The sequence below is a fragment of the Sardina pilchardus genome, chromosome 1, assembly GCF_963854185.1.
Source record: "Sardina pilchardus chromosome 1, fSarPil1.1, whole genome shotgun sequence".
In the NCBI taxonomy this organism is placed as follows: Eukaryota; Metazoa; Chordata; class Actinopteri; order Clupeiformes; family Clupeidae; genus Sardina; species Sardina pilchardus.
The window spans coordinates 4,219,817-4,229,110 of NC_084994.1; the positions used below are offsets into that span (position 1 = coordinate 4,219,817).

The following is a 9,294-nucleotide window of genomic DNA, read 5'->3' on the forward strand; positions in this document are numbered from 1 at the left end:
GGATGACAAAATCGGAAATGCAGGTGTTTTCCTGAACACACTTTTGTCCTCTGCCTTCGATAGGAATCTGTGATCTCCGGTACACGAAGGCGGCAGACTTTGATTTTTGCTACCCCAGAGCTAACTTGCGATGCAACTTGCCATTAAGTTAGCTCTGGGGTAGCAAAAATGAAAGTGTGCTGACTTCACGTACCGGAGATCACTATGCACAAGAAGGCAGAGGACAAAAGTGTGTTCAGGAAAACGTCTGCATTTAAGACTTTATCGTCCCCGCGAGAGTTTAACAGGTGCGATAATTCAAAATCCCCATGTTATTTTCCCATAGGAAAAATCGGCAGATACCGAATTTTAAAGATGCCAGCTTTTTTGTAGGCGAACTTCAGAGGTATATGTTAAGCCCGCCCATCGACTGTACACGATGTGATTAGTCTGGTGATTCTGCCAATGCCCAGCTCCCAAGCTAGAGTTCCTAGACTGACCCGGGCAGCCAATTAGATTTGCTGCCGCTAGGGGCGTCTAGATTTCTAGGCTAGTATTTTGCACAAGCCTGTCCCGAACATTAACAATATGCTGGCTTTCTGCCAGAGTGAACTTTGGTGTTTTTTTAGACTCTTGCCTTTTTAATGGCACACATTATTCCACCCAGTTGTAAGGCTGTGTGTCTAATTTTCTGATGTTATAACAAACCATTGTAAGATTGCTGAGTGTTTTTGGAGATATAGAGTCTTTATTGTCCTATAAAGGATATTCTTCTTCACTCGTCATTTCATCCATAAAAGATGGATGTTTCTCCAAAATATTGCTGCATGATTCATTACACCACACCAAAGACAATATATTCTCCTCTCCATTCACTATGGTGTGAAACCAAACATGAATGTTCTTATGTTGTTCTTAAGCACAACGTAAGCTTAGTTGAAAGCAATAAACATTTTGTTCTCGATTGCGAACATTGTCAAATATTCATGGGAAGGTATATTTACTGTTGGTCACCTATTATGCAAGTATTTTCTTAAGCATATTAGCACATTGTGGCTGCTTTAAATGGTAGTGTTTTATGTTTTACTCGCCTGCATAAAGAGTCTTAGTTGAGTTTAAACCAGGTCAAAAAATGACCATGAAATAATGATAGGCCTACGTACAATGTTCTTCTTTCAGACACATTTGAATTTGTATAGTGATGTTTGGAATGAGTTAATGAGAAGATATGTAAACTGTACAAGATATATGGTTGCTTTTACAACGTAGATAAATAAATACCTTTTTTAATGTTCATGGCTTCTTTGTGTAAGCACAGGCAATAACCATAGTATATTGGTCATAATTAAACAAAGTCAATGGTAGGTTGTTTCCATATGGTACTAATATATTAGTCAAATTTAACCAATGAGATTACTCAATATATTATACTCAATGTATAGGTTGATTTGAAGTACAGTAGACTATCCATGCTCAGTAGTCATCAAATGTGAATAAACTGGAGACATTTTGGATGGAAGAATAGTTCAAAATACCTGGAACCAGAATTCAGGGACTTACAGTATCTGTAGCTATCTGTAGCACAAAAACAATGTATCTACAAACTAAATGGAATGATAAGAAGAGTGTGTGCAATATAGCTTGGTGTCTGTCTTGTTTTGTGTATTGATTGGTTTGTGTCTACCTGTCTATTGAATGGTGCTGGCCGCCAGGTATATGTTCCCCCTTCAAATGTATAGTATGTGTTTTATTTATTTAAAATAAATGCTTGTAAATCATACCATTTTCCTCATGAAGACTGTTTATGTAAACCTAAAGGACTTTTAAGAATGACAAGGAAGATTGTTGTTAAGATGAAAATGGTTTGTAATCTATGGTGGTAACATTCATTCATCTTTGAAAATGCCTTATTTTTCAATATAGGATTATAGGCACAATATGCACTTTAATCTACCAAATTTCAAGTCTGATAAAATGATTCTTAAAGGGGTCTAAGTAAAAATCCTTCACACTAAAAATCCTTGCCATTTGTTTTGACAAATAAGGTTTGTAAGTAATTATCTCAAATAATCAGAAAGACGTGGTGAACTAAGGTGGAAAAAACACTTACATTATTTTTTTTGTAATTTCTTGTTGCAAACTTGTAGAATTCAGTTGACTACTTCAACATTTGATTTACTTTATCAGTGCAAAAATCTGCTGCAGACACATGAAATTGGCGCATGCGCATTTTGTTTATCAATGGGATTTCACGTGCGCTTGATTCGGCCAGGGATTTGGCAGACTTCACACAGACAAACAACATTTGAAACTATCTTTCGAAAACGAACGACTACATACTTAAACGTAAGTAAAACATTTAATCAAACTATACAGTTTTCATTGTTTTAAATGACAGTCTTGAACATTCCGTGTCGTGTTGATTAATTATGATTAAGAAATAATCATTTGACTAGCCAAATTCTGTTAATAACTAGCCATAGTTAGCTATGTCTAGTTGTTAGCCATAACTCAACTCTTTATACAACTCAACTAATGGTAATACTAGCTTGATATGTTGTGGTAAGATTTAATCTTTTGTCACTGACTGTTTCCCTAATGAACATGTTGTTCCTAAAACATTCACTCATGCAACAACGGAGGCGTTTCTGTAGCTTTGTATGCTAGCTAGCATCTGGTAACGTAAGGTAACTGTGTTGAACGTTATTAGACATCAATAGAGCCATATATGGTCGTGCTAGTCAGTGACAACTGCCACTATGTGGTTGACGGGATCAAGCACGGAGTGTGCAGGACTGGACCGCACGCAGGTTACATGTTGTTTGAGGGATAACTTTGTTGATGATTACCTTTTGAAGCATTTGGAATACTTTTATCTGGGACAGTGTTCAGCTCTGCAGTCGAACTTGCTATTTGAACAGAGGAACGACCGATGATGGGCTACATTTGTGGCAATACCCGAATGCAACATTGATATATTTTCAGTTGTTTATACTTTTACTCGATTACAGAAATATAAGTTGTCCTCTTGTCTCAGTCCTAGAGTGATGCAGTCCACCTTTCTCTTTGCCATCAAGATGTTGTGGAGGTTGATTCCCATATCAGAGAAATTAGTCAAATATGGCCTGCTCTGTTTCTCAATGATGAGGCAAGTATTAATGTATTTCTCTGCATGTCTGTGTATATCTATTTGTCTATCTATGTATTTTTTGCACATTGTTTATAAGCTTAAAGGAAATATCTGGTCATGGTCAAGTGCATAGGCAATAGAACAGGAACATTTGAACAGGTTATCTGCAAATGTTACAAAATTCATATACTTTCAATGTTTTCAGTAAGCAAATCAAACCAGCACAATTTAAATAGCTCAACAAGTGTTTTCTCTCAATTTGACACAAGTTGACACCAAAAAAGAACTAGTGCAGTCTCACACTTATTCAACACCTTCATAACAAGTGTCTTTCATATTTGGAAGAGCACATATGTGTTTTAACCTGTTGCAAATGCATCTTAGCTCATTCCTAATGGGCAATGGCCTCCAATCCTCTCTTAGGACTCCCTAAGTATTTTAATGAATCCATCTTCCCCTACACATGCTGCATGTTTTCCAGAGGAAGCAAAGATGCCATATTGCATCACCGAGCCATCATCATTCAACACAAGTCAGGTATTTGGCAGTCAGTGTATGCCCAATTTTTCCCCTCTAGACTTACTGCCGTTTCATCGGCATAAACAGAACAGAACCCACAACTGTATGCTGTAATTGAGTCTCATGAAGTATATAAGTATATATCCTTTTTTGATCCCGTGAGGGAAATTCGTTCTCTGCATTTAACCCAATTTAACCGAATTAGTGAACACACACAGCACAGAGAGGTGGGTTAGGTGCCTTGCTCAAGGGCACTTCAGCCGTGGACTGGTCGGGGATGGAACCGCAACCCTCCGGTCACAAGCTCGAAGCCCTAACCAGTAGGCCACGGCTGTCCACAAGCATAGGCTGTAAACTGCATCATGTATGAATTAAGAGTAAAAATTACAATGGCTTTGTAATACTTTAGCAGTTGATCTGCTATTTAGTATATGTTGTACCAAGTGTTCTTGTTCTTTTTCCTGCTGATAGTACAGTGACCATCTCAACCTAAACCAACAAATTTCCCGTGGGAAATTTCCTGTAACTGATGCAGTCTATAGCTAAATTAAACAACAATTGGGAATTGTGTCAAATATTGTCATTCTTTCTGTATCTCCATCTACAGTATGTGCAGGTGGCAGATATCACAGCACATAGGAGAAGGATAGCCCTGGAAGGACTGCCGCTTTTCTTCAGGGAAGAGTCTACATGCCTTTTCAGGAAATGCCTGGTAAATGCTAGTTTTGTTTCATTGTGGCCTACCAGGCCTATGTCAAAAGCAGCCTTGGGTAAAGCTGGGAAAGATTAAACACACGGTTTCCACACCGTGGTAATCAACCGTGATAATTATGATATTTGAAATGAAAGCGGTAATTGTTATCGTCAACATTTTTAATCATTGTTTACCGTTACACCGGTAATCGTTACTTGGGGGTTTAAAGTTCTGATTTCTTTACTTGTGTAGATTTTTTTAAGTTAATACATTTCATGTCAGTAGTCCAGTCAGACATAACTGTGTTGAAAAAAATGTGACATGTACAATACTTATTTTCACTGCTGTATATACGTAAGGGATAATGTATAGAACGCTGGTCATTATCGGGAAAATAAGGACCGACAGGGCGAACCGGACCCCGACGCTCACCTGTCTTGACTCACATATGAACTTCAGTCACATCCCATCCTTAATCCATAGGGTTTATTATGATGTCAGTCCACTCTTTGCAGCTATAACAGCTTCAACTCTTAGACTTTCCACAAAGTTTAGGTGTGTGTTTCTGGGATTTTTTGACAATTCTTTCAGTGGCACATTTGTGAGGTCACACACTGATGTTGGACGAGGCGACTGGCTCTCAGTATCCACATTAATTCATCCCAAAAGTGTTCTATCGGGTTGAGGTCAGGACTCTGTGCAGGACAGTCAAGTTCATCCCCACCAAACTCTGTCATTCATGTCTTTATCTATCTATCTATCTTTATGGACCTTGCTTTGTGCACTGATGCACAGTCATGTTGGAACAGGAAGGGGCCGTCCCTGAGCTGGGCTTGGTCCCTTAGTTCCAGTGAAAGGAACTCTGAATGCTTCAGCATTAACCAAGAGATTTTGGACGATTCCATGCTCCTAACTTTGTGGGAAATTTGGGGATGGCCACTTCTTGTTCCAACATGCCCGTGCACCAGTGCAAGGTCCATAAATACATGGATGACAGAGTTTGGTGTGGATGAACTTGACTGGCCTGCATAAAGTTCTGACCTCAACCCAATAGAACACCTTTGGGATGAATTAGGATGACTACTGAGAGCCAGTCACCTCATCCAACATCAATGTGTGACCTCACAAATGCACTTCTGAAAGAATGGTCAACAAATCCCAGAAACACACTCCTAACCTTATGGGAAGACTTCACAGAACAGTTGAAGCTGTTATAACTGCAAAGGGTGGACTGATGTCATCATAAACCCTATGGATTAAAGGGATATTCCACCATTTTTGGAAATAAGCTAATTTTTCACCTCCCCTCGAGCAAAACAATTAATATTTACCTTTTTCCCGTTCATCCAGCCATTCTGTGAGTCTGGCGATACAACTTTTAGCTTCAGCCTAGCATAGCTTGGAACTACATGGAACTACACTCTCATCTGGCGGAATAATCAAGGGAAGTTGCAAACGTACCATGGGCGCAGTGATATCTGAAAATAGTCCCCATAGGCAACAAGCAGTAGTAGTGCGTGATATCACTGTGCCCATGGTACGTTTGCAACTTCCCTTGATTATTACTCCAGATGAGAGTGTAGTTCCATGTCAAATCAGCCTAGAAAAATGCCAGGTTTCATTTTCAGTTGGTCTTATTGCACTCTAACTTGAGAAGAGACACGTTTTAAATGGGAAAATTACCGGAAATCTTAGTTACTTTTAAGCATGATGCTAGCAGGCGAGAAGCTAATGGTCTAATCCGATTCAATGATCTATGCCAGGCTGAAGCTAAAAGTTGTATCGCCAGACTCACAGAATGGCTGGATGAACGGGAAAAAGGGAAATATCGATCGTTTTGCTCAAGGGGAGGTGGAAAATATTTCCAAAAATGGCGGAATATTCCTTTAAGGATGGGATGTGACCGAAGTTCATATGTGAGTCAAGACAGGTGAGCGAATGCTTTTGCCAATATAGTGTATGTCTTGTATACCTTATACACCTTGTCATTCGGTGGTATTATTTTTATTATTATTATTTAATTTTCTAAATTCTTGAGTAAATGAGAGATCTAGGGCCTCATGTACAAAGACTTGCGTGGAATTTTTACTACAACATTGCGTAGGCGAAAATCTGGAAAGAAGCGTACGCACAAAAAAATTCAGATGTATGAAACCATGCGTACGCAGCAATCCACGCAGCTTTCCTTTGTACATCCCAAATAACGTGAAATTAAGCGCACATGCATGAGCATTATACTCCACCCCCTCTCCTCCCTCAATCACACTCATTTTAATATGCTAACTAGAAGGCCACTCGAAAACTCAGACCTCCACGAAGGCAAAACGCCTTATCCCACAATATTAATAAGAGAAAAAAATAATTTGTGGATCCATCCGTTCTTGAACCTGCTACAAAATGTAATAATTTATATAATCAAATCGAAAAAGTATTAAACGTTTATTACCAGCGATTGCGAGGTAGAAGTGCTCTTATCAGACAACATGGTAAAGACAGTAGCCTACGTCTTTATCATCTGTAATTAATAACAAAAAAAAACAGTAGAGGCAGAGCGTGGCAGTGGCTACAAGGGTCAGAGACCGTGGCAGATTCATTGGTCAGTCTGCAAGTGACAAGGTTCACATAACGCGGTTTGTTGGGCATTTCAAGCATTACAAAATAACTGCAATAATTAAAAGGTAATTAAATCACACGTGTCCGAGTAAGAACACGCATCGCGCACCCATAGTAAGTTTATCCACGCTTTGCCACGACGATTTCTGGATCATATTCCTATATTTTGCACAAGTGTTACAACAATAATGTGAATGCTTACTCGAGGAAAGTCAAAGTAGCCTATGCAGTCAGTCAGGGAAATTGCTTCAATTCGCACTAAGCTATTCACGCGGATCATCTTGTCCCATTTGTTTTTTGTTTTACTGAAAACTGTCGGAAATATGTTAAAACACCCGGAAAATGTTTTAGACATGGACATATGCGTGAAGCGACCACATTCATCACAGATTTCGAGGAAGGAAAGCTCTTCGAAATCTGAAATGGTTGATAAGCAAGTGAATAATCATGTATGGAACTAAATATAGGCATTATCTCTATACGTTTCACATTAGGCTACCTAATTCTTGATATCCTCTGATAAGACTACAGTTTTAATTGCAGATATAGGCTGTTGCATAGTTTGGTACTATTAACGCATGTTGCATGGCCAATTATCTAGAAACATATGCCTATTTCGAAGTGCTATTTTTAATATGCTGTGCAAATAAAGGCCTTGATTCGTGATCAACTAATGTTGTTGCGCTGCATTGCCTCTATGTGTCGCCAACTGACGATACACACTGGAAATGTGCGTACGCCAGGCATGAAGCTTGCGTGGAGGACCGCACATTCTCACGTTCAAGTCAGTCTTTGTACATCCGGACGTGAGCGTGAGACTTAGCGTACGCAGCATTTTTGTGCGTACGCAAGCTTTGTACATGAGGCCCCAGGTGTGTTAAAACGTGATTATACGTTGTTTTGCCTCAGCCCTCTTTTTAAATGTTGGAAATGTCATTATACTGTCAACGAAGAGTGGGACTACTTTGAGCTAGCCTGGCACGCCCTCCCAGTGACGTAACACCTTCGGCTTTTGCTGTCGCTGGTCTGGTCAACTGCTAATCGGGAAGGATTTCTGAGTTCCCGAAATCTGCGGAACTGCCCCCTTTGGTCGAGAACCAATCAACTTTGAGCAGCTCCAACGGCTCTGGGTTGAGGCGTGTTCAAGGCAGAGGAAAGAGTGTTGTTGTTGGTTCAAACTCGGCAAACCGCTTTCTGACATCGACCAGTAGCAAATCGAGGCACTTAAAGGAGGCGGGTCAACCAGCGCTTGGAGAAACCGTGTTAGCACAGGCCCTTGGTCAGACTAAAGTCTCGCAGAGCCTTTGAAAGTCGATGGTAATCAGGCTAACTTTGAGCCTTTCTGTGGTTTAAAACAGCGATTTGGCTATTTAGCTACAACTAGGAGGCGGTCTTCTCCGGCCTGCCTGAACGTCTGCTTGAAATTCTGCTCCCCGGCAAACTGAATTCCAAATTATTATGCATATGCAGTCTTTGTTCATTTTCCAGAGTAGTCTATAGCTACACCGGCATTCTCTTTTAACATAGACAGCCAAATTTGCCTTTAGATATATTTCATAATTTTATGAAAATGGTTTGGAATACTGCTCTGACATTCTGCAGGACAGGAGTACATGATTTAAAAATAAATAAATGAATACAACTTGAAACCATCAAGAAATTCTGTAGTTGTCCAGTTGACAGTGGAATTATGTTCCTCCAACGTGCAGATAACGACCCCAGTGGTGCTTACTATAAAAGTAGTATAAGAATGTAGAAACCATGTAATGCCAATGTAATGTCATAAAGTGTTATTACATGTTCATGATGATGTGTCATGTTAGTGACAGGTTCATGTCACTCTGTCGAAAACCTCAAGTAAAGCGTTGCTATTTTTTAACACCCATTCAGATGCTGTGAGGAGAGTTGGATTTGTTGGTGAGATGCCACAGGCATCTAATGTTGAAGAAGAAATTAAGTCATGGCTACGAAACGCGAGAGACCAGGGTGGCGGACGACGGCAGAGGTTACTACAGCAAAACAGAAACCCTGATGCTAACGTGAGCTAAGAGGGGGGGGGGGGGGGGGGGGGGGGCAAATGTAACAAATGTATTGCGGAGGTGTACTGTATTTGTTATTTGTTATTGCTGGGGGGAACACATGTTATACCTTTGTTATTTATTTATTTATTTATTTATTTATTTCATATACAGTGCCCTCCATAAGTATTTGAACACATGCTAAAGTTGAGTATAAAGAGGAATATAAAATCATCTTTTGGAAATTGATCTTAATGTCTTACTGTAAATACAAAAATGAGGAAATATCCAACATTTAAGGACACCAATTTTCTATGTGAATGAATAATGTATCGTAAATA

The 9,294-nt window shown here is 39.6% G+C and overlaps 1 long non-coding RNA gene across 1 annotated transcript; it reads left to right on the top strand.

Moving 5' to 3' along the window:
* The first annotated feature begins 3,454 nt into the window (after positions 1 to 3,454).
* On the top strand, positions 3,455 to 8,964 carry LOC134081807 (uncharacterized). Its single transcript, XR_009939535.1, has 3 exons — positions 3,455 to 3,646; positions 4,236 to 4,340; positions 8,826 to 8,964. It is a non-coding gene; the product is annotated as an uncharacterized LOC134081807 (long non-coding RNA).
* The last annotated feature ends 330 nt before the right edge of the window (positions 8,965 to 9,294 follow it).